At 50.1% G+C, this 21,128-nt stretch overlaps 1 long non-coding RNA gene across 1 annotated transcript in view; it reads left to right on the plus strand.

Annotated features, from left to right (window-relative positions):
• LOC144285071 (uncharacterized) overlaps nt 1–18,987 on the plus strand; it is a 28,305-nt gene extending 9,318 nt beyond the window's left edge. Inside the window, exons 4-5 of the long non-coding RNA XR_013353529.1 lie at nt 12,965–13,093; nt 18,852–18,987. This is a non-coding gene — a long non-coding RNA (uncharacterized LOC144285071). The remainder of the gene's footprint in view (nt 1–12,964; nt 13,094–18,851) is intronic.
• Nucleotides 18,988–21,128: the final 2,141 nt, after the last annotated feature.

A 21,128-nucleotide genomic window follows, 5' to 3' on the forward strand; every position in this document is an offset into this window, starting at 1 on the left:
GGGAGAAACAGAACCAACTGGAGGTAAGTGTGTAAGTAGATCTACTTTAAGGAGTCGGCTCACACGATGGTGGAGGCTTGGTGACTCCAAAATCTGCCGGGGGGAGGCCGGCAGCTGGAGGCCCAGGAAGAGCAGACTTCTCCCTTGCTCGGGGGACTCAGCCTCTGCTCTAGGCAGGCCTTCACCCGATTGGACGGGGCCCACCCACATTATGGAGGGTGACTTGCTTTGCGCAAAATTGCCTGATTTAAAAGTTAATCTCATCCAAAGCCACCCTCAGAGGAACAGCCAGAAAAGTGTTTGACCGGCTCTCTGAGACCACACTCCAGGCGACCTGACACATCAGATTAACCATCTCACCATCAGAAATTCATCCTCGAGTGGAAAAATCTCCTCTTAATACACTCACCACACAGCAGCTGTTGTGGCGAACACCGTCGGTCTCGCAGGCATCTCTCCTGCTCGGCGGACAGACAAGCCCCTTTCAAGGTCTTGGGAAATTCTTCACCCCTCTCCTGTCTGCTCTCTGACTGGTGGAACTCCTGTCTTTTTCTTTCTTTCTTGGTTTGCTTCCTCAGTTTTGGTGCTTTGCTGAGACGTATTTTGAAAATATTGTCTTTCCATCTGTGGCTTGTCTTTTTATTCTTTATAAGAGCAGAACTTGTACATTTTCATGAAGATTAATTCATCATTTTTTGTGTTTATGGATCATACTTATGTTGTATCTGAGAAATCTTAGTCCAACATAAAATAAAAAGACATTTTCTTATATTTTCTTGTGGAAGTGTGATGTTTCAGGCTGTACATTTAGGACCGTGGTTAGCTTTATTTTTGTATATGATGCAATCTATCAATTTCTTTCTTCTTTCTTTCTTTCTTTCTTTCTTTCTTTCTTTCTTTCTTTCTTCTTTCTTTCTTTCTTTCTTTCTTTCCTTTTCTTTCTTTTCTTTCTTCTTCTCGTTCCTTTTTTGGTATTTATCTATCTCTAGCTGTTTCAGCACAGATTTGCTGAAAGACTTTTCTTTCTCTGCTCCCTTTTATTTCTTTTTCTTGTCTTACTGAAGTGGCTGGAACCGCATATGAATGTCACACAGAACAGTGAAAACTGGAGGCCTTGTCCTGTCACTGATCTCAGAGGGAAAGTGTCTGCTGCTCTTCTGTCAATGTGATGTTAGCTATGGCGTTTTTGTACACGACTTTAATCAGTTTGAAAAAGTTCCCTTCTGTTTTTAATTTGCTGGGAATGGATGCTGCTTTTTCTGCATTGAGGTGACATGTGCATTTTCCTTTCTGCATATTAATATGGTGGATTATACTAGTTGATATTTTAATTTAATTTGATTATTTTAAAAAGATTTTATTCATTTATTCATGAAAGACACACATGGAGAGAGGCAGAGACAGAGGCAGAGGGAGAAGCAGGCTTCCTGCAGGGACCACGATGCAGGACTTGATCCTGGAACTCTGGGATCATGACCTGAGCTGAAGGCAGACGCTCAACTACTGAGCTGCCCAGGTGTCCCCAATAGTTTAATTTTAAACCAACCTTGCATTGAACCCCAGTTGGTTGTGATTTATCTTTTTAAATATTGTTAGCTTCAATTTATTAACATTATGTTGAGAGTGTTTACACCCATGCTTGTGATAGATATTATATGTTATTTTATTTTATTTTGGGGGAATGTCTGTGTCTGGTTTTGGTAGCAGAGACTTCCAGCCACTTGTGGGCAGGCCCTCGTCCACTTCTCTGCCTTTGTCTAGAATTGGTTTGATTTCTGTTTCTTTTTTTTCTTGATTTTATTTATTTATTTGAGTGAGTTGAGAGAGCAAGAGCGAGTACGTGCATGCATGGGGGGAGGGGCAGGGGCAGAAGGAGAAGCAGACTCCCTGCTGAGCAGGGAGCCCAACGTGAGGGTCCAATCCACGACCCTGAGATCATGACCTGAGCTGATGGCAGTTGCATCACCGACTGAGGTACCCAGGTGCCCCATTTTATTTCTTAAATATTTGGTGGATTCCCCCAGTGGAGCTCCCTGGGCCTGGAATTTTATCTGTACCTTGGTTTTTACTACAAATTCAATTTTGTTAACAGACATAAGGCTGTTTGTCTTCTTTTCTTGAGTGAGCTTCGGTAGTTTGTCATCCAAGGACCTTGCCCACTTTGTCTTAGTTGTCAGAATTATTGGCATGCGTCTGTCCACAATAGTCCCTTAATATGCTCTTAATATCTATATCACCTGAAGGGCTGCCACTTCTCACTCCTGCTGTCCGTGACTTTTTTGTTCTCTTGCTTTTCTTGGTCAATCTAGCCAAAGACTTATTCATTATATCAGTTTTCTGAAGGAACCAGCTTTCTGTTTCATTGATTTTTGCTGTTATTTTGCTTTTTTTTTTTTTTCATGGATTTCCATTCTCATCTGTATGATTTTTTTTTTCCTTCTCGTACTATGTTGATTTTTATTAGCTTTTTTTCCCCCAGTTTCCTAAGATGGAACTTGGAATTGTTGGTTTTAAACAAACTTTTCTAGGTAGGTGCTAAGTGGTATGTGTTTCCCTCCAGACGCTGCTCCAGCAGCAGCCTGCACGTGTTGATACAGTGCATTTCATTGTCACTCAGCTCAAAACCCTTTCTAATTTCTTCTTAAAGTTTCTTCTTTGTTCAATGTCTTATTTGGAAACATTTTATTTAGTTACTAAACATTCAAAGATTTTCTAGACATGTTTCTAGTATTGATTTACAACCTAGTTTCATTTTGTGATGGGAGAACATATCTTTATGACTGAAATCCTTCACCATTTGTTAAGATTTGTTTCATAGCCCAGACTACGGATTATCTTGACAAATATTCCATTTGTACTTGGAAAAAATGTATGTTCTGCTGCTGCCAAGTATCATGTTCTTCTGGAATGTCCCTCACGTCAGGTCCTCGGTGTTGTAACTGATGGGCTGTCTACATCCGCCATCCATTTACTGAGAGGGATATTGAAATCCGTGACTCTGTTTCTACCTCCTTGTCTTTATCATGTTTGCTTCATGTATCCTGAAGCTCTGTTAGGTACATAAGCACTTAGGACTTTTGTCATGTCCTCTTGATGATCGGACATCTATTTCTTCATGACAGTTCTGTTTCTCCCCTGTAACAGTCTGGGTCTGAAATCAACCTTGTCAGACATTAACATGCGACTACTTGCTTTTGATTAGTATGGAATATCTTTTTGCATCCTTTACATTTAACTTATTTGTCTTTGCATTTAAAGTCACTTTCTCGGGGCGCCTGGGTGGCTCAGTGGGATGGGTGTCTGCCTTTGGCTTGGGTCATGGTCTTGGAGTCCTGGGATGGAGTCCCGAGTCAGGCTCCCTGCTCAGCTTCTCCTTCTCCCTCCACTGCTCTCCCTGCTTGTTCTCTCTCTATCTCTCTCTCAAATAAATAAATAAAACCTTAAAAGAAATAAAGTCATTTTTCTGGTGGGTATTATGTGCTGGGGCTGTGGTTTTTCATTGGATTTGACAATCTCTAACTTTTAAGTGGGTTTTGGACCATTTACACTGAGTGTGATTATGGACATGGTTGAGTCTAATTCTATCCACTTGCTACTTGTTTTCTACTGTCCCGTTTGTTCTCTTTTTCTTGTTTCTCTACTTTCTCTTGGATTCATTGACTATTTCTTTTTTATAATTCCATATCATTTATGTTGCTACATTATTGGCTATTTTTTTGATGTGATACTTTAGTGGTTTATTTAGTTTTTTAGAGTTTATGATATACATCTTTAATTGATCTGCCTTTGAGCAAGATCGTGCCCCTTCCCATATAGTAAATGCAACTTACAATATGCTCCTACTTCTTCCTTTCTGTTCTTTGTGCTATTATTGTAACGTATTTTACTTTTACATATGTTATACATTCCACAATATAGTTCTGTCATTATTGCTCTAAACATTCAGCTATGTTTTATAAAGGTTAATTCATTTTTAAGTCTTCATAATTTCCCATCTAGTTATCATTTCTGATGCTCTGCATTCCTTTACGTTGGTCCAGATTTCCATCTGGTGTAATTTTTCTTCTGTTTGCTGGAAGTAAGTTCTTCTGGCTATAGTATGGATGGAAAATATTTTATTTTACTTTCATTTTTTGAAAGATATTCTTTTTGGGTAAAGAATTCTAGGTTTACAGTTATTTTTCTTCAAATGGTAAAGAAGTTTCTTCATTGTCTTCATTGAGAAGACTTCATGAGAAATTAGCACTCGCCCTTACCTTCATCCTTCTCTATGTAGTTGTTTTGTTTCTCTGCTGCTTTTAAGATTTTCTCTTTGTTCGTGGTTTTGGGCAAAATGGTACAACATGTAGTTTTTGTCATGATTCTCGTGATTGGGGTTCAATGAGCCTCTTTAATATAGGAGATTATACTTTTGTAATATAACTTTTAGGAAAGTGAGTCTGGATGGTTATGGGAGGACTGGGTTTGGGAAGGCTGCTCTGGATAGTCCTGGAGGAACTTTGAGGAGGTTGGCTCTGGGTGGCTGTCTCAGATGATGCCATGGCTGAGAGCAGGGAAGTCACAGGTGCTTTAGGGCAGCCTATCACTCTCAGTCTCTGTCTTGTCCAGATTCCCCTTCCTAGTGTGGGTTTCTCTAACTCCCCAGGCCTACATGGGACCCTCACATAGGTTTCCTTTGCACTGGGAAGTTGTCCCTCTAGTGTTTTCTATTGTTTAATTATGTTTAGTACTTCTCCAGTTTGGGTCTTTCTGTGGATCCTAAGGCTCCATGAGAGCCTCTGATATTCTGTGTGGCTCAAAGTCACTACTCAAGGATTGCTGAATTAGTGAGAGAAGGACCAGGTGAATGAGCTGTGTGCTGCTGTTCTTCAAGTCTTCAGTTTATCATTTCGTCCATAGCTTCAGGTCCTACTAACCCCAAGTCTCTGACCTTTTAGAAACTCTGTTCCAGGAGATTTTGAGGAAAGCGAGGTGCCAGACTTTCTGGGGAATGTGTCTGGCAGGAGGGACCTGGGGGTTGAGGTGTTCAATAGCTGTTCACACACCACTAGGGGTTTCATGATGTGCTGCCACCAGCTCCATACTCCTGGTGTCCCATCTACAAAGTGCTGCCTCTCTAACCACACGAAGAAAACTGAGCATTTGGTTGTGGGAGTGTAGCAGGATTAGAACACTAATTATAGTGCTCTCTGGGGGAGCCTGGAGCACTGGAGTCATGGTTACGATTCTGGTCTATGTGGGATTTACTTGAGTTCTTTTTTTTAATTTTATTTCTACACTTGGTGTGACAATAGATTTACATAATGAATATGTGTCAAGGGTTTCAAGTCACAGCTTTTCTAGGCTTCCATCATTTCTTGAAAGAAGACAGATTTTTGATGTTTTTTGAATTTTGCAACAATGTGGGCTGGTCTACATGGACAATTGGTATGTTGTGAGGATTGAAGCTCATTCGCGTATCACGTATCACATCTGAAAGCCCTGAAACAACACCCGGGGCTGATGGTGTTGGAGTCCCTTAACGATCTGAATAGTCATGCTGTTCATTTGCTTAAAACTTGTCTTTGAGAGTCATTATAGCACAAAAGATGCAGAGGGAGAATGAGGGTGAAAGACGTGAGTTTGAACCAAAGATCTGCTACATAAAAATAATACAGTGAGGCCTCCAGCCCGGACATAGTAGAGTAGACCTGCCTCTCCATATTCCTCTTTGCCCTGGAAATAAAGCAAGAGGCAGCGAGAGGAAGGAGGAGGGTAGGCTACCATGGGACCCGAGGGATGAACAGCAATCCGTGGTGGGGATCTTACACTCCCCGACCCAACAGAGGGAGGTGGTCCAGGCCCTGAGGCTGGCAACAGGAGACAAGGGAGTCTCCATCAAAGCAGTGGAAAGAAACATCCATGGGAGTGACTGACCAGGGACCCCATTCAGTGACGAGTGGCTGGTGGTGAGGTCGTCCCTTTCCTGCTAGATCCTAGACTCCTTCCCCACCCTAGACAATGACCAGCTGGCTGGCTCTGGTAGAAAGAGTCCTACCCCGGGTCACATGTTGTCATGGTGGGATTGAGGTTCCTTTCCTTGTCTCGGCGACACTGGGGAGTGGGTCTTGCTCTGCAAACTGTAGGCTGTGGTAAGCCTTAGGTAGCTACTGTAACCAGGACAGTGTGGCATCGGGGGATGATAGACACAGACTGATGAACAAAACAGAGAATCTGGACATGGACCCACACAAAGGAGCCCAACCAACTTTCAACAAACGTGCAAGAGCACTTAAGTGGAGGAAGGCAGCTCTAACAACAAGTTGTGCTGCAGCCGTTGGACATCCACAGGCACACTCGGAAAACGAAACCTGACCTACACTTTACACCTTGAAATAACTCTAAGTAGGTCCTGCACTTAAGTGTAAAGTGTAAAACAACAACTTTTGGGAAAAAAGGGAAGCTCTTCAGGGTCTAGGGCCAGAGTCCTTATTCTTGACACCAAAAGCACGATCCATAAAAGGAAGATGGATAAATTGGACCTCAGCGGAATCAAAAACTCAAACTCGTGCTCTGTGCAGGACCACGTGACCAGGCTGAAAAGATTACAGGCTGGGAGAAAAAATTCGCAAACCATATGTTCCAAAGAGAACTAGTATCCAGAATAGATAAAACCTTACAAGTTAACAGTAACGAGCGATCCAATCACAAAATGGGCAGAGACGGCAGTCAGTCTCTTGACAAGGAGGTAGGGATGGCAGCGAAGCACAGGAGGAGATGCCCAGCAACACAGCCATCAGGGAAGGGCTATGGAAACCACAGTGGGACCTCACTGCACACCTCTCAGAACGGTAACAAGTGACCTCTCTGTCAGTTGGACATGGGCCCCTGCACTCGCGGAGGGCGGCGAGATCCAAGACACAGGAGGCCACTCCTGCCTGGTGGGTGGCAGGTTGAATAAGCAAAGGAACGTACTTGCCAGGCTTGTCGTGGGTGGCTGTGTGACCAGTGCATCTCCGCCCCTGCCCACTGGAATCTTGCGAGTTAAGGAGTGAGCCTGACGAGTTCCATCACACGCGCCATCCAGGTGGCCCAGCTGCACGCGCCATCTGGCAGCTGCGCCCCGTGGGAGCAGCGGGCAGAGCTGCGACCCAAGGGCGGGAGGGGATGGGCAGCCCCTGCCAGCTGATGGCCTCATGGGTCCAGCAGCCATCACCCCTCTCTGAGCTCCTCCTGCAGCCACCAAACATCGGGGGGACCTGGATCTCTCCTCCACGGCTGGCCGTGGTTAGATGGCACAGGCACTGGGAGACCAGTCTGCTGGCTTCTTCAAAATTAAACATACAGGGAACCCTGGGTGGCTCCACGGTTAAGCACCTGCCTGCAGCCCATGGCGTGACCCCGGGGTCCCGGGATCGAGTCCCGCATCGGGCTCCCTGCATGGAGCCTGCTTCTCCCTCTGCCTGGTTTCTGTCTCTCTCTGTCTCTCTCTCTGTCTCTCATGACTAAATAGAATCTTCTTTTTTTTTTTTTAAACTAAATGTGTAGCTACAGTGTGACCTAGAAACTGCACCTCTGGGCATGCATCCCAGAGAAATGGAATTATTTTCCCTGGAAACCTGTCCATGAATAGTCAAAGCAGTTTTATCGGTAAGAGCCCCTGACCTGGGAGCAGCCCGGGTGCCCTGCAGTGGGCAGTGGTCCCGCGGGCTGGGCCCATCCCCCGGGAGCAGCTCTCAGCCCCTAAAGTGAACGAGTTTTTGCTACACACGACGTGGCGATGTCCCCGAGGCTCACGCTGTCGCCGGGTCACTGCGGGGTTCCATCTGCAGCACATTGGTGAAGTGACAAAAGCTTGGAAATGGGGAGCAGAATGTTGGTGCCCGCAGTGGGGGGCGAGGGGCCGGGAGGGGGCGGGACCTGCTGGGATGGATGGTCTGTTCCTGCCCGTGGGGGGCACCGCAGGAACCCATGGAATCGCACAGAACAGGATCGCCCAGAACTAACCCCCCACGCAGCAGAAGCAGCAAACCTGGGGCCCCTGGTGTCCAGGCCCTTCCTGGTGGTGGCTCGCGCGGGCTCCGGGCACCTGCCACCTGCCACCGGGTGGGGGCCTGGGCCCTGTGGGCTCCTGCAGCTGTGGCTGAAGCTCCAGATTCCCCCGCGACGACCTCGGCTGGGGAACAGGTGACCAGCCCCGCGGGGCTCCTCTCTTTCCGTGGAGAGTCTAGAGGAAGGTGAGCCTCCGGCTGGAGGGGGCGAGCTGGGGGCTGAGCCGCACTCCTCTGCACCCTACGTGCCCCTCTCACGCCATCCTGGCCACTCCTGGCTTCCCTCGTGACAGACACCGAGGCCTCGGTTTACCCAGCCTTCTGGGGTCGGGGTGAGGTGTCACGTGCGGTTCCCATGGGAGGTTAGCGGGGGACACAGGGGCTGCCCCAGGGAGCTCTCAGGTCAGCACGGAAATCGGTCCCGTTTCCCAGACGAAGGGGCCCGCTTCTTCCCTGGAAGCTTCTGGGCATGCAGAGGCGGGGGGGGGGGTGGTGGTGGGGGAGCAGAGGGGAGCCCGGGCCCCTGAGGCCTGCAAACAGCGGCCTGAGGCCAGAACGAGCGAGGAGGGGCCTGTGACCCTGACCCCACAGCCTCATCTGGGACCAGCGCAGAGCTCTGGGGCCTGGGGAACGCATCCAATGGTGGTCCTGGGACCCGGCACACTTCTGCTCACCGAGTGGAAAAGGTTCTGGGCCAATTCCAGCAGGTGTGTGTGTGTGTGTGCTGGGGGGGGGGGGGTTGCCCTCTACCCAAGAACTTATCTTACCTGGCTTTGGTATTGGGTATTGGTGTAGTGCTAGGAAGTGTGTCTGCTTCCTTTTTGGGGGCTAAAGCTCTGGAAAATTCAACTTTCAAAATTTGTGAAATGCAGCTATTGCAGTTGGTGAAGGGGAATGTACGGCATGGAAATGCACATATGAGAAGACAAGGAGGATCTAAAGCTGGTCATCTGAACTTCTGCTGTGGGAAGAACAATTTGTAAGATGAACAATTTAGGGCTCGTGCAAGCGGGACGGAGTACATCATAACAATTTGGCCAGAAGCCAACAACATTGAAAACAGGTACACAATAAATAAATAAAATCAACAAAATGAAAAAGTAGGTCCTTGGAAAATCAGTAAAATTGAGCAATCTCTAGCCACAGATGTGGAAAAAATATTTGTAAATCACCTTCCTGGTAAAGGCCGTACATCCAGAATATACAAAGAACTCTTACAACTCAATAATAAAGAGCAAGCCGCTTGATTAAAAAATAGACGATGGATCTGGTTGGATGCTGCTCTAAAAGCAATACACAGACCTTGAGTGAGGCTGCACGGATTCCGGACATCACCTGTCACTATACGGGGCCACGGCATTGAGGTGTGACCAGAGCTTGTCAGAACGACTGGAATGGGGGCACCTGGGTGGCTCAGTTGGTTGAGCATCTGCCTTTGGCTCAGGTCATGATGGCAGGGTCCTGGATCAAGTCCCTCATGGGGCTCCCAGTTCAGAGGGACTCTGCTTCTCCCTCTCCCTCTGCCCCTGCCCCTCATACTCTCTCTTGCTCGTGCATACTCTCTGTTTCAAATAAATAAAATCCTTTTTAAAAAAAGAATGACTGAAATGGGAAAATGGTTTTATACCAATTTCTGGCGAGGATGTGGAGCAGCAGGAGCTCTCATTCACTGCGGGTGGGAATGCGAAATGGCACAGCCGCCTTGGAAGACCATTCAAAGTCTCGGATAACACTAAACAGCCTTACTGAATGATCCAGGAATTGTGCTTCTGGGTAGTTTTCAACAGATTTAAAAAATGATATCCATACAAAGAGCTGCATATGAAGCACCCTTATTCACAGTCACCCCAGTGGGAAGCCATGACGCTGGGCTTCGGTAGGTGAATGGATCCACCAACTGGTCCTTAGTATGGTGGGATGTCACTCGGTGATGAAAAGGAGTGAGCGACCCTACCGGCATGGGTCTGAGCTGGATATTGAGAAGTGAGAGGCTACGTGGTGTTGATTCAATTGATAGGACATTCTGGAAGAGGCCAAAGAGAGAGAGCCGGGGGCCTGGAGGCCTCATCACGACGTGTGCTCAGCACTTGATTCTCCCCTCCTCTGGGAAAGGGCCCCACGGCTGCTGGGAGGACTGGCTGGTTCTGGGCCCATCAGAGAACACAGGAGGTGAGCGTGGAGCACCTGGTGGCACCAGGACAGGAGGTGTCTGAAGAAACAGGACGATGCCGTGGAGACAGAGGAGCCGCACGAAAGACGGGCCCGTGGCCAAAGCTGGGGCAGGTATGGCAACACATGAAATAAGGTAGCAATTGGTTTACAACCCATAGAATAAAATAAATATACATGAATGTGCTATAAATAAATGGAAGACTAGACAAATCTCTCACACAGAAGAATTCAAGGAGGTGGAACACAGCTCCCCATCCCTCAAATGTGGGCTGTGCACAGCGCCTTCTCTCCGAGCGCCCAGCATGCAAAGGGGAGAAACCTCGCAGACACGACCTCAGCCCTGTGATCCCGGTGGCCAGGAAAGGAGTCCTGCTGGTGGCACGTGCCCTGGCTCTGATGGCCAGGGGCACTCTTCCTCTGTGGTCTTCCTCCTGAGAGCCCATAACCCCAGTGTAATAGCGGGAGAACATCAAACACTCCCAAGTTTGCAGATTTCTCAGAACTGTAAAAAGATTTCTCAGAACTGTAAAAATCATCCAAAACAAGAAAAAGTTTGAGAAATGGTTACAGCCAAGGAGAGTCTAGGGACACGTGGCAACTGAATGTCATATAGTGTCGGGGGGCGGGGGGAGAGGGGACCTGGAGCAGAAAGGACAGTAATACAAAACTTGATCAACGTTAATTGATAATGATCTGTCGATATTGATTGATCAGCGGAACCATACTAAGATAAGGTGTGGGCTCTAATTTAATGATACACACCACATATAGGTCAATAAATACTATAATCGTATTGCATGTGGTGTAGGGTATATGAGAACTGTGCCATCTTCACACTTTTCTGTAAATCTAACACTATTCTAGAATAAAAAGTCTTTAAAAATGATCTCCTTTTGTAATAATAGTCTCCAAAAATAGAAACCACTCAGATTATTAAATTAATCAAATCAGTCTTGTTTGTTATTCAATATTAGTAATCCATGTTTCACTGAATGGAGAGAAATGAATGTTTGTTTACAAAACCACAATACAGTTATAGATTGCTCCTTTGACTTCCTATTTTTAGTTAATAAATTGAAATCAAATCACTTTTTGTAACCTCCAAAGGACTCAGTGATTACCTGATGAGGAGGAGATTTTAGGCTCTTGTTTTATAAATGAACATGGTGAATCCCTAAGGATTATTTTGATTGGTGGGAATTAAGGTTTCAGCAGTTTAAAAAGGTTTAAAGGGGACCCAAATCAATAGGGGCTTTCTATTTGTGAATAGTTACAACCTCTTATTTATATTGCGTATGTGAGGAAACATTGTCTCCACTAAACACTCAGGGCATTTTGGCACAATTTCACATCTGGATAAAAGTATATTTATCATGATCTCTTGGGGAATGTTAATATCGCATTGCTTAATACCTCTGGGTCCCCTTTTTCTAAAGTATTTTGTGTTCGAATTTAGTAAAACACACAAAGTGGTTGATCACCTAGATGGTTTTTAATTCCTTCTATTTCTGTTAGGTTACTGAGTAATTCCAGATTCACCCCATCCTATCTGATAAATCAGTGCAAGTGACTTGGGTTTGTCTTATGAGTGGTTTTTTTTTTTTTATAATAAACATAAATAGAAAAGAAGGAAGAGCCAGAGCTAAAAAGCAAATTGATCTTTAAAATATTGATTTTGCACACATGTTATTTCCCATTTGAATACCAAGGATTCTGGCAATTTTTTTCCTTCTTAATTAGAAAATTAAACCCCGAAAGCTCAGCGCTCTGAAAACGAGTGTGTGCGGCACGGAGCTGCGACAACACTGCGCCCGTGTCTCTGTGCACGGCTGTCTCCCTCTGCCAGCCACTTCTCACTCTGCTTGGTTTCCTGGGAGTGCCCAGGGACTCTCCAACTCATGGACAGCAAGGTGGCTGCACTCTGTGATCTTTAACCCTCTGCCTCTGTCCTACCTCGGTTTCCTTGCACTTTCTTCTCTTTCACCCTCAGTGGGAGGGTTTTCACCAAATTGATTGTGAAAGACAGGCTCTCTGCTTGTCTGGTGACTCCTGGAAGATCACTTGTGTGGGTTGTCCTTGCTTTGTCCTGTTGTGTTCGGAAGTCCATCTGTCCTCAGGGGCAGGTTACCCAGTTTTCAAATTTGTAAATGGTTGACTTGGACTGTCCCACATATTTGAGAGCTCCAAGGTAATGTGAACCGCGCCCCCGATACGCGCTTGCCTGTTCTAGGGGCTTGGCCTAAGCAAGCTCACTGGATCCTCACACAGCCCTAGACTCGGCAGGGCTCTTGCAGACATGGAAAAGGCACCCAGGTGTGCCCCCATGGGGTCTGCACACTTACATATGCCCAGCACTGTAGAAGCACTAATCATAGCGTATCTGCTTCCTCACACATAAGATGCCAGCGGGTTAAACATGCTTCCAGCTGTCATGTATCAAAACAAACATATTTTTATGGCACATTAAAGGAATCATACACCACGATCAAATGAGATCTATTCCAGGGATGCGAAGATGGTTCAACTTCTGCAAATCAGCCAATGTGATCTCAGTAGATGTAGAAGAGGCGTTTGACAAAATGTAATTCCAGTCATGATAAAAACTCAGTGAACGGGGTTTAGAGGGAACATTCCTCAACCTAGTAAAGACATAATGACAAGCTCACAGTCAATATTATACTCAATGGTGAGAAGCTGAAAGCTTTTCCTCTAAGATCAGGAACAGGACAAGGATGCCCACTCTTGCTGCTTCTGTTCAGCAGAGTACTGGAAGTCGTGGCCACAGCAATCAGGCAAGAAAAGGAAATAAACAGCTTCCAAAGTGGAAAGGAAGAAGTAAACTTCTCTCACTGAGCATCATGTCCCTAAGGTCCATCCATGCTGTCAGAAAGGTAGGATTCTCTACTTTTTAATGGCTGAACAATATTTTAGCCCGAGTGTGTATGTATTACACTTTTAATCCATTCGTCCACCGAAAGACACTTGGGCTGTTTCCATATCTTGGCTACTGTAAATAATGCTGCAATAAACATGGAGGTGTCAATATCTCTTCAAGATAGTGATTTCAGGGGTGTCTGGATGGCTCAGTTGGTTGAACGTCTGACTCTTGATCTCAGCTCAGGTCTTGATCTCAGGGTCATGAGTTCGAGCCCTGCATTAGGCTGCATGCTGGGCAAGGAGCCTGCTTAAATTGGATATACACCCAGAAGTGGGATTGCTGCAAAAATGGTATTTCTACTTCTGATTTTTTGAGAACCCTCTGTAGTGTTTCCTATAGTGGTTGCACCAACTTACAGTCCCACCAACTGTGCACGAGGGCTCCCTTCTCTCCCAGTCCTCACCGACATTTGTTCTCTGCTGTCCTTCTGATAACAGCCTTTCTAACACAGGTGAGGTGACATCTCATCGTGACTTTGATTTGCATTTCCCCGATGACTAGTGATGTGGAGCATCTTTTCATGCACCTGTTAATTATTTGTAGGTCTACTTTGGGATAATGTCATTTTTTTAAAAAACATCCACTTTTTAATTGGATTATTATTAGTTTTTTGCTCTTGAGCTGTGTGAGTTCCTTATATATTTTGAATACCAACCCCTTACCATGTTTGTGGTTCGCAAATCTTTTTCCTTTGCTGTATTTGCCTTTTCACTGTGTCCATGGTTTCTCTGCTGGGCAGAGCCCTTTAATTCGATGTCCTCCCACTTAGTGAATTTTGCTTTCATTCCTTGTGTTTTTAGTGTCATATGCAAACAATCATTGCCAAGACCAATGCCAAGGAGCTTTCCCCCTATATTTTTCTTTTAGGAATTTTACAGGTTTAAGTGTTATGTTTAAGTCTTTAATCCGTTTCAAGTTAATTTTTGTGAGTGGCCCAGTTTCACCCTCCCCCTGGGCAGGCTCCACAGCCCTCCCAAGGCCTGGATGAACCACCTGCCCAGACTTTCCTCCCCCTCCCTTCTCTTGTTTTCTGCCATCCCTCCCCACTCCTTCCTCCCCTCCTCCTTCCTCCCTCCCCTTCTCCTCATCCTCCTCCTCCTTGCTCCTCCTCCTCCCTTCCCTCCTCCCCACTTCTCTTCCTTCCCTCTTCCTCCCTCCCCTTCCCTCCTCCCCACTTCTCTTCCTTCCCTCTTCCTCCCTCCCCTCCCCTCCTCCCCTCCTCTGGTCTCTCCCCCTCTCTCCCTCTCCCCCTCTCTACCTCTTCCCCTCCCCTCTCTCCTTCTTCTCCCCCTCCCCTGCTCCTCTACTTGGCTGTTCCTACAGATCCCTTAGGACTGCATTCTCCTGGATGCAGCAATCTCACCACTAGGAAATTATCCTGGGGATTCCCAGTGAGACTGGAGGAACTCGACCGCGTGAGGATGTTCACTGCAGCATTTTCTGCAGTTCGGAAAGCATGAGCTCTCAAGGGAAGGCTGGTTAAATCATGAAAATGCCAACAAGCCAAAGTCCTGTGATCCTTAGGGGTGAGGACGGGGGCAGTGTTTGCCGGCACAATCCTGGTGAGATCAGCAGGCGACAGCCCTCTGATGGTTTGGGAATCTGTGTTTCCTGCGTGTCTTTGAGTCTACGAGGGGGGCTGCCCCAGAGAGGGGACTGATCCCCGGTGGGCGGGGGCGGCGGCCTTCTGAGGTTCTCCAGGGAACACAGGTTGCTTTTGTAAAATGAACAGGTTTGGTGGGGGCAGAAGGGCTTCTGGGAACACAGTCCCCACAGGCCTGTGCTGGTGGAAGGCAGAGCTCAACGGGCGAGGAGAGAGGGCCTGTGGGGTCGGAGGTGACATCGGGCCGGGAAGGGAAACAAGAAGTCCTCTGGTTCACATCGGGACACGGATGGCGCTTGAGGAGCAAAAGCGTCTGGGCGGTGGCACCGGGAGTGGGCAGGACAAGCCACCACGTCCAAGTCTCCAAGTAAATGAACAACGTGTGCCGTGTGGTCCCCAGGTGCAGAAGCTGCGCGACAGAACACCCGCCTACAGCCAGAACTCCCGGACGGTGCTGGTGCCCCAGGGCATCCAGGCCCCCCTTCCCCGTGTTCCATCCTGTATCCGGTGAGGACTCACCGGCCGCGGCGGGGCTGCTCCTGGGGGGCGCGCAGATGGGGTGCTCTCCGCCCGCAGGGTCCTAATGGCTCAGGGAATACAGGCCTTTCAGAAGGACTGAGAATGCTGCGGGAGGCCGAGGGGGTCTTCACTGGGGGTTCAGGCAGATGGGGAGGCGGGCCCCGCACTCCCTGGGCTTGCTCGGTTCCAAGAGGAGAGGACAAAGTCCTGGAAGATTTTCAAGATTTCCCGAGGAGGAGGGGCTCAGAACAGAGAACTAGATGGGGGCTGTGCCTGGGGGCTTCCCCCGGCTCTGGGGCCCCCACCGGCTCCTCATCCCTCCCTGGCCCTCCACCCTCCCTTCCACTTTGGGTGTGGATTTATCCTCCTGCCTAGCCCCACCCGGCGGGGGCCTACCCGGGCGCAGCCCCCTCGTGGGCCTGTCGGGGTCTCCGCCCCCACTGCCTGTACCTGCTGGAGTTGGCGGCCCCTCTCTGCGTGTCCATCGGGGAGTCACAGCCTTCATGCTTCAAGGTGCTCCGGGCTGTTCCCACTCCGGGCCTTTCCCGGCTGTGGGGGTGCGGCCCACGCTGAGGCCGCTTTGCGGGGCTCCCCCAAGTCTACTGCGCCCAACGTCTCACCCACGTCCCTGGGCGCTCAGAAGCCAGGAAGGTGGACCTGGTCGGGAGGGCCCTCTCGAGCTGCAGGCTGGGCCATCCCGGTGCCCACCCCATCCAACCGGCCGGAACTGGGCTCCTTATTAGGCCATGGTTGATTCTCGTCAAATCATGGAAACTGGTGTGTGTTTATGGACTCTGTCCCCATCGCTCTGCATCGTGTCCTCCTTCACCAAGGACTCCGGAGGGAGACAGCAGCCCTGCGGCCCGGGGGGCCTAAGCGACTTCATTAGTCACTTCTTTTATTGCCTGGCCATCATTTCTTTGGGGTCACCGTCCTTCCCCACCCCAACATGTGCTCCGTTTGCCGATGTCAGCCTGGAGTTGGGCACACGCCTTGGGGCTGGCCAGTGAGAGTACCAGGCTCCTTGGCCACAGCGACCAGCGGAGGGATGAATCGTGACCCATGGCAGGGCCATCACAGCCACCCCAGGGATGCTGCTGGGAGCACTGGGCCGTGCGCTCCTCTCTCCTCCACAGACAGCGGATCTAGGGACCAAGGAACCAGGGTCTCCCGGGACTGTCCTTGTCAGCAGGGGACGAATGTCACTCCAGGCCACACCCAGCACCCCTGGGCCTGGGAACGCGTGGCCAGGCGCCACAGGCTCCAGTGCGGGGCTCTGCAGCCTCTCTGCCTTAAGCTCCCTCCCCCACTGGGCTCTTCTCTGCTCTGCTCTTGTACAAACCCATTTAAATTCAAGCTTTTTGTGGAATAGCTGCAGTCAACAAGCCCTATTTTAATTTTCCTCAAGTGAAAAAGAAGGCCCAGGGGAAAAGCATTCTATCTGCTTCTGTGCCTTAGTTCAGTGGCTCACACCCCCTGGGCTATGAATGCCCAGACTCAGTGTGTCCTCATGCCGGGGGCCTCACGGGGCCTGCCTGGTTCCAGCTGCCACACTCAGGCGTCGCTTCCTTGCACCGCTGGGCAGGGCCGGGCCTCCCCGGGGTCTGTGCCAGCCACGCACTGGGTCTCAAGTTGGTGATGAAACTGCCTGGTCCTAATGCAGGTGCAGCCTCTGGAAGGAAACTCATTTCCTGCCCTCTCCGACTGGAGCTCCTGCCCCCCTCCCCCTGCCCCGAGCTTCTGCCTCCGTCCCCAGCACCTCGGTGGTCAGCGGTGGACATAATGGGGGGTAGGGTGGGAAGCCATGCCCGAAGTTCCTGCACTTGCATGGGGTCCAGAGGATACTGTCTCTGCCCAACGCCCTGCACCGAGAGGTTTGTCCCCTGGGTCCTGTCATCCCCTGGGCTGGCCCTTGGGGCAGGGTGTATGGTGACCCCATGCCAGATATTTTTTAATTTTAAATTATTTATTTAAAACTCATGTAAATCCCGAAACTCATTCCGTGGGGTGACCCTCCACTCCACCTCAGCTCCCTTCCATGCCCTCCTGGGTGGGTACTTATGGGTACGTCACCCCTTTGAAGTCATTGCCTGGAAGGCAGAAGCTTCCAGCAAACTTGGTGCTTGAGAAGCTCCCTAGCTTGCGGATCTGAGCCTGCCTCTGACCCCACTGCTTGGCCTGTTCTCAAAAAGCCTCCACCTGCCCCTCCAGGCGGGAGCACCTCTGCCTGGCGTATCCCCCCCTCCGTCTCATGTGGCATCGCGGGAGGCCCGGCTTTCCAGAAAGGCCTTCTTTAAACTGAATCCTTCTGTGACACCAGCCGACACAGCAGATTTTTCTGTCTTTGATTTCCTTCTTCACATATTGAGAGCAAATCTTTTAGCTTGGACACTCTCTGAGAGAGAGATTTATTCCTCTGCCTGCTTGTGTTCAAAGCTTCCTTCAGAAATTCAACCATTTTTGTCAAACTCTGTAAAAGATTTATCAGTTTCTATTTTCACAGACAGCTCCTCCAACATCTGGTCTACCTCTTATTTTAAGGCACAGGGTCCGAGGCTCCCTCTGAAAGGAGCTCCCCAGAAGATGAGGACTCCCCCGGTGACAGGCCACCAGGACACGTCGGTCCCAGGCCAGAGGACAGCCCAATGCGGGGACTGCACTCTGAGTGGCTCCAAACGCATAATTTCCAATTTCTGCACCATCATCCCGTCGAATGGACGTTGCATATAGTTCATTTAATCAATACCGTATTGTTCAGAATTGATGAGAAATTCTTCAGGTGGGATATTTCATTATCTGACGGAAATCTTCAAGTGCACACTTCCAAACACACCCACGATTGCCCCTGAGGGACACATTTCCAGATCCGGACTCTCTTCGGAGCTGCTGTACAAAGACTCTTGGTACTTTCCTGACACAATTTTGATATCAAATTGCTGTCATGAATTTTGTATCAGTTTCCGCTCCTCAAAGCGCGTGTCAGCTGCTCTCGCACTGGGATTATCCACGCTTTTAATCCTCGCCAATTCAATAGTGAAAGAAATAGCATCTCATTATTGTAATTGGTAGTGTTTCAGGCCCACAACTGAAGGTCAGACATATGGTGGTGATTATCTTCTGGAGTCAACCGTTTAAAATGTCCTCGTTCTAGAGGATTCCATTTTATCATTTGGGGGATTTTTAACAAGCTAACAGAAAATATTGATGTAACGTCATGAACCTTGGCGAGAACGCAGCTCTCTGCTTTGAGTGGTCATTAGGGGGAAGCTCTCCAGCTCGGTGTTTCGCCAAAAATAAGATAAATTGTCCAGGCGGAAAATGGGGACCCCGAAGCAATGAGTGAGGACTTGGTTATTAAAACACGAGCATCCTCTCAGGAATACGGCGTGCGTGAATTCTCTGGTAACCGGGTTGCAAGAAACTCCGTGCTCGCTGCTTGCTCAGCTGATGGGTTTATTTATCCTATTGTTCCGACGCTGCTGTTCTGTAATTTTACAGATCACTAATTTCAAAGGCACAATCTCTAAGCAGAATGAAGTGTCTACATTCTTCCAATTAATTAACCAACACACTTAATCTCACACCGCAGAGCTTTGGAATAGCTACTGTTGACCCAAATTACCACTGCAACTAATGGAACCGGATGTCTACACAACCAACACTTCGCATTGTCAATTAAGTCGGGGCCACAAGGTAAGGAATTCCACACGCCCCCGAGAGCCATCGCCCTGGGCCACCTTCCGTGGGGGACCCTCCCACGAGCGGCCACAGACGCGTCAGCCACGTGCCCTCGGGTTTCCGAAGACCAGATTCCTGGCCGAGCAGCGATATGAGCAGCGGCCCATGTGCCGAGCTCCGGGCTCAGGTGCGTGGTGTGTCCCTTTGTCCCGCTCCAGCCTCCCGGGGGCAGGTGCACGTTGGACACGGTCCGCGAGCGTGGGGACTCCGCCCGTGGCCACGGCGTGAACGCCTTCGACACCCCCGCGCAGCCATCGGGCACCACCTCGGGTCGCTGGCCATCGTGTGGCTGGACGGCCGCCCGTCGCCCTCCTCCGTGGGCACCTGAAGGATTCCCGGTGCCGCTGCCTAGGGGTCACGAGTCGTGGGCTTCTTCGTGGTTTGGGGTAATTTTTGTAGAACGAGTTCACAGCACCCAGACCTCAAAGCAGAGGGGGGCCTGGCATCTCCACGTCTGACGCTTCTCGCCACCGTGTCAGGCTCCTGTGAACGTCCTCGTCTGCAAGGTCCTTCCCCCTCGGTTCTTTGGATTAAATCAACCCGGGAGAAACAGGCTGTTTGCTGCCCAGGACCCCCTCGCCCCCACTGCCTGGATCCCGCCCGGTCCCCATGTTGCTGGCTTCTTTTCCGGAGGCAGAGTCCACTCACTTCCTAGGACTGGCCACGGGCAGGACTGATGTCCTTAGGCCGTGTCCCACGATGCGCCCGCCTTGCCGGAGTTGGAGGAGCTGGCCAGGGGTGTGGACCTCTGCCCCCACGAGGGTTTGCGGACCGTGCTTGGCCTTGGGGGGCCCTCCTCAGCCTCCCTCGGGCCTCCCCTCCCCTGGGCCCGCCTCCTGTGTCTGGCCCTGGGTCCTCTGTCTAGGCTGCCATCGCCCTCTTATCCCCCCACGTGCCCCGGCCCCTCCTGCTTTCCTGGAGCATCACCTTTTTCCTTCCGGGCAGCCCGTCTCAGGGCACCTGCCTGCCAGCGTCCTGTCTTTTGCCTGGTGTCTCAGCTAACGAGGAAGGGAGCCAAAGCCTCTTACCAGGCCCCGGGCTCCAGCCTGGAGGCTTTTCCAGCAAAGCATCAGTGCTCTGCTTGGCCCGTGGGCTTCACTGCACAGTGGAGTGGTGCCACCTGACTCTGCCTGCACGTCCTTCCCCCGAGCTGTGCCCCGGGGCTCATCGGAGGGGAGGCAGGGGCCTTGCTCCCCGTCCTGCGAAGACAACATCAGGAGGCTTTGTGGTGTGTGCAGGTGAGGACGGGTGGGTGCATGGCTGGCCTCGTGCGGACACAGAGGTCGAGGCCAGGGGAGGAGGAGGGGCTGCAAACTCCTCCCGGGCCGGGATGCTGTGTTAGGGAACAGCACGGTGCAAGCCGGGGCAGGAAGCACCTGCTGTCTGCTGTGCAGGTGGGGGCAGTGCTTGCCCATCTTCCAGGGCTCCCCCTTAGACAGGGATCCATCCTCTGGGCAGGACAGACCTGGACGGCGGAGAGTCTGTGGTCTTTGGGGTGCTGGGGCCGGGTGCTGGGACCAGACCGCAAAATTGAGATGCGTCAAGAGGAGGGAACCCCAATGCAGGCTTTGCTATAGGGGCTGTGCCCGGCTGAGCTGCAAGAGGACAGAGGGGTGCCGTGCTGAGCAAGGTGGGGGATCTCCCGGGGTTTCTGAAGAGTCAGGACGGGGCAGGCTTGGGAGCTGACCCCAGTGCCTCCCACTCCTCTAGCCTGTGTCACCGAGGTCACCGGTCCATGAGACCAGAGCTGCCAGGCTCCCCCTGAAGTCAGGGACCTGGTGCGGCAGAGTGGGAGAGAGGAGGGTCCTGGCCATCTCTGGACTCCTGAAGCATCTGCCCACAGTGGGCAGCTCCTGGGAGATGGAGGCCCTCCCGGCCCCAAGGAGAGGACAGAGGGCCGTGCACGTGTGTGGTCTGTGCACACTTGGGAGGAATGACGCCCTGTCCTCGTCTGCTGCCAGGACCTAACTAAGGAGGAATAGGAGCCGGGCCCCTCAGCCCAGTGTGAGCTTCCCCGGAGTTTCCAGTTTGAGGGACGCCCCCGCCCACGCCCGCCCCACTGCCCTTCCTCTGTCCCTCCCTCCCTTCCAAGGAAACGTTTCCAACCTACTGAAAAGCATGGAGAATA

The sequence above is a fragment of the Canis aureus genome, chromosome 15 (genome assembly GCF_053574225.1).
Source record: "Canis aureus isolate CA01 chromosome 15, VMU_Caureus_v.1.0, whole genome shotgun sequence".
NCBI classification, from domain to species: Eukaryota; Metazoa; Chordata; class Mammalia; order Carnivora; family Canidae; genus Canis; species Canis aureus.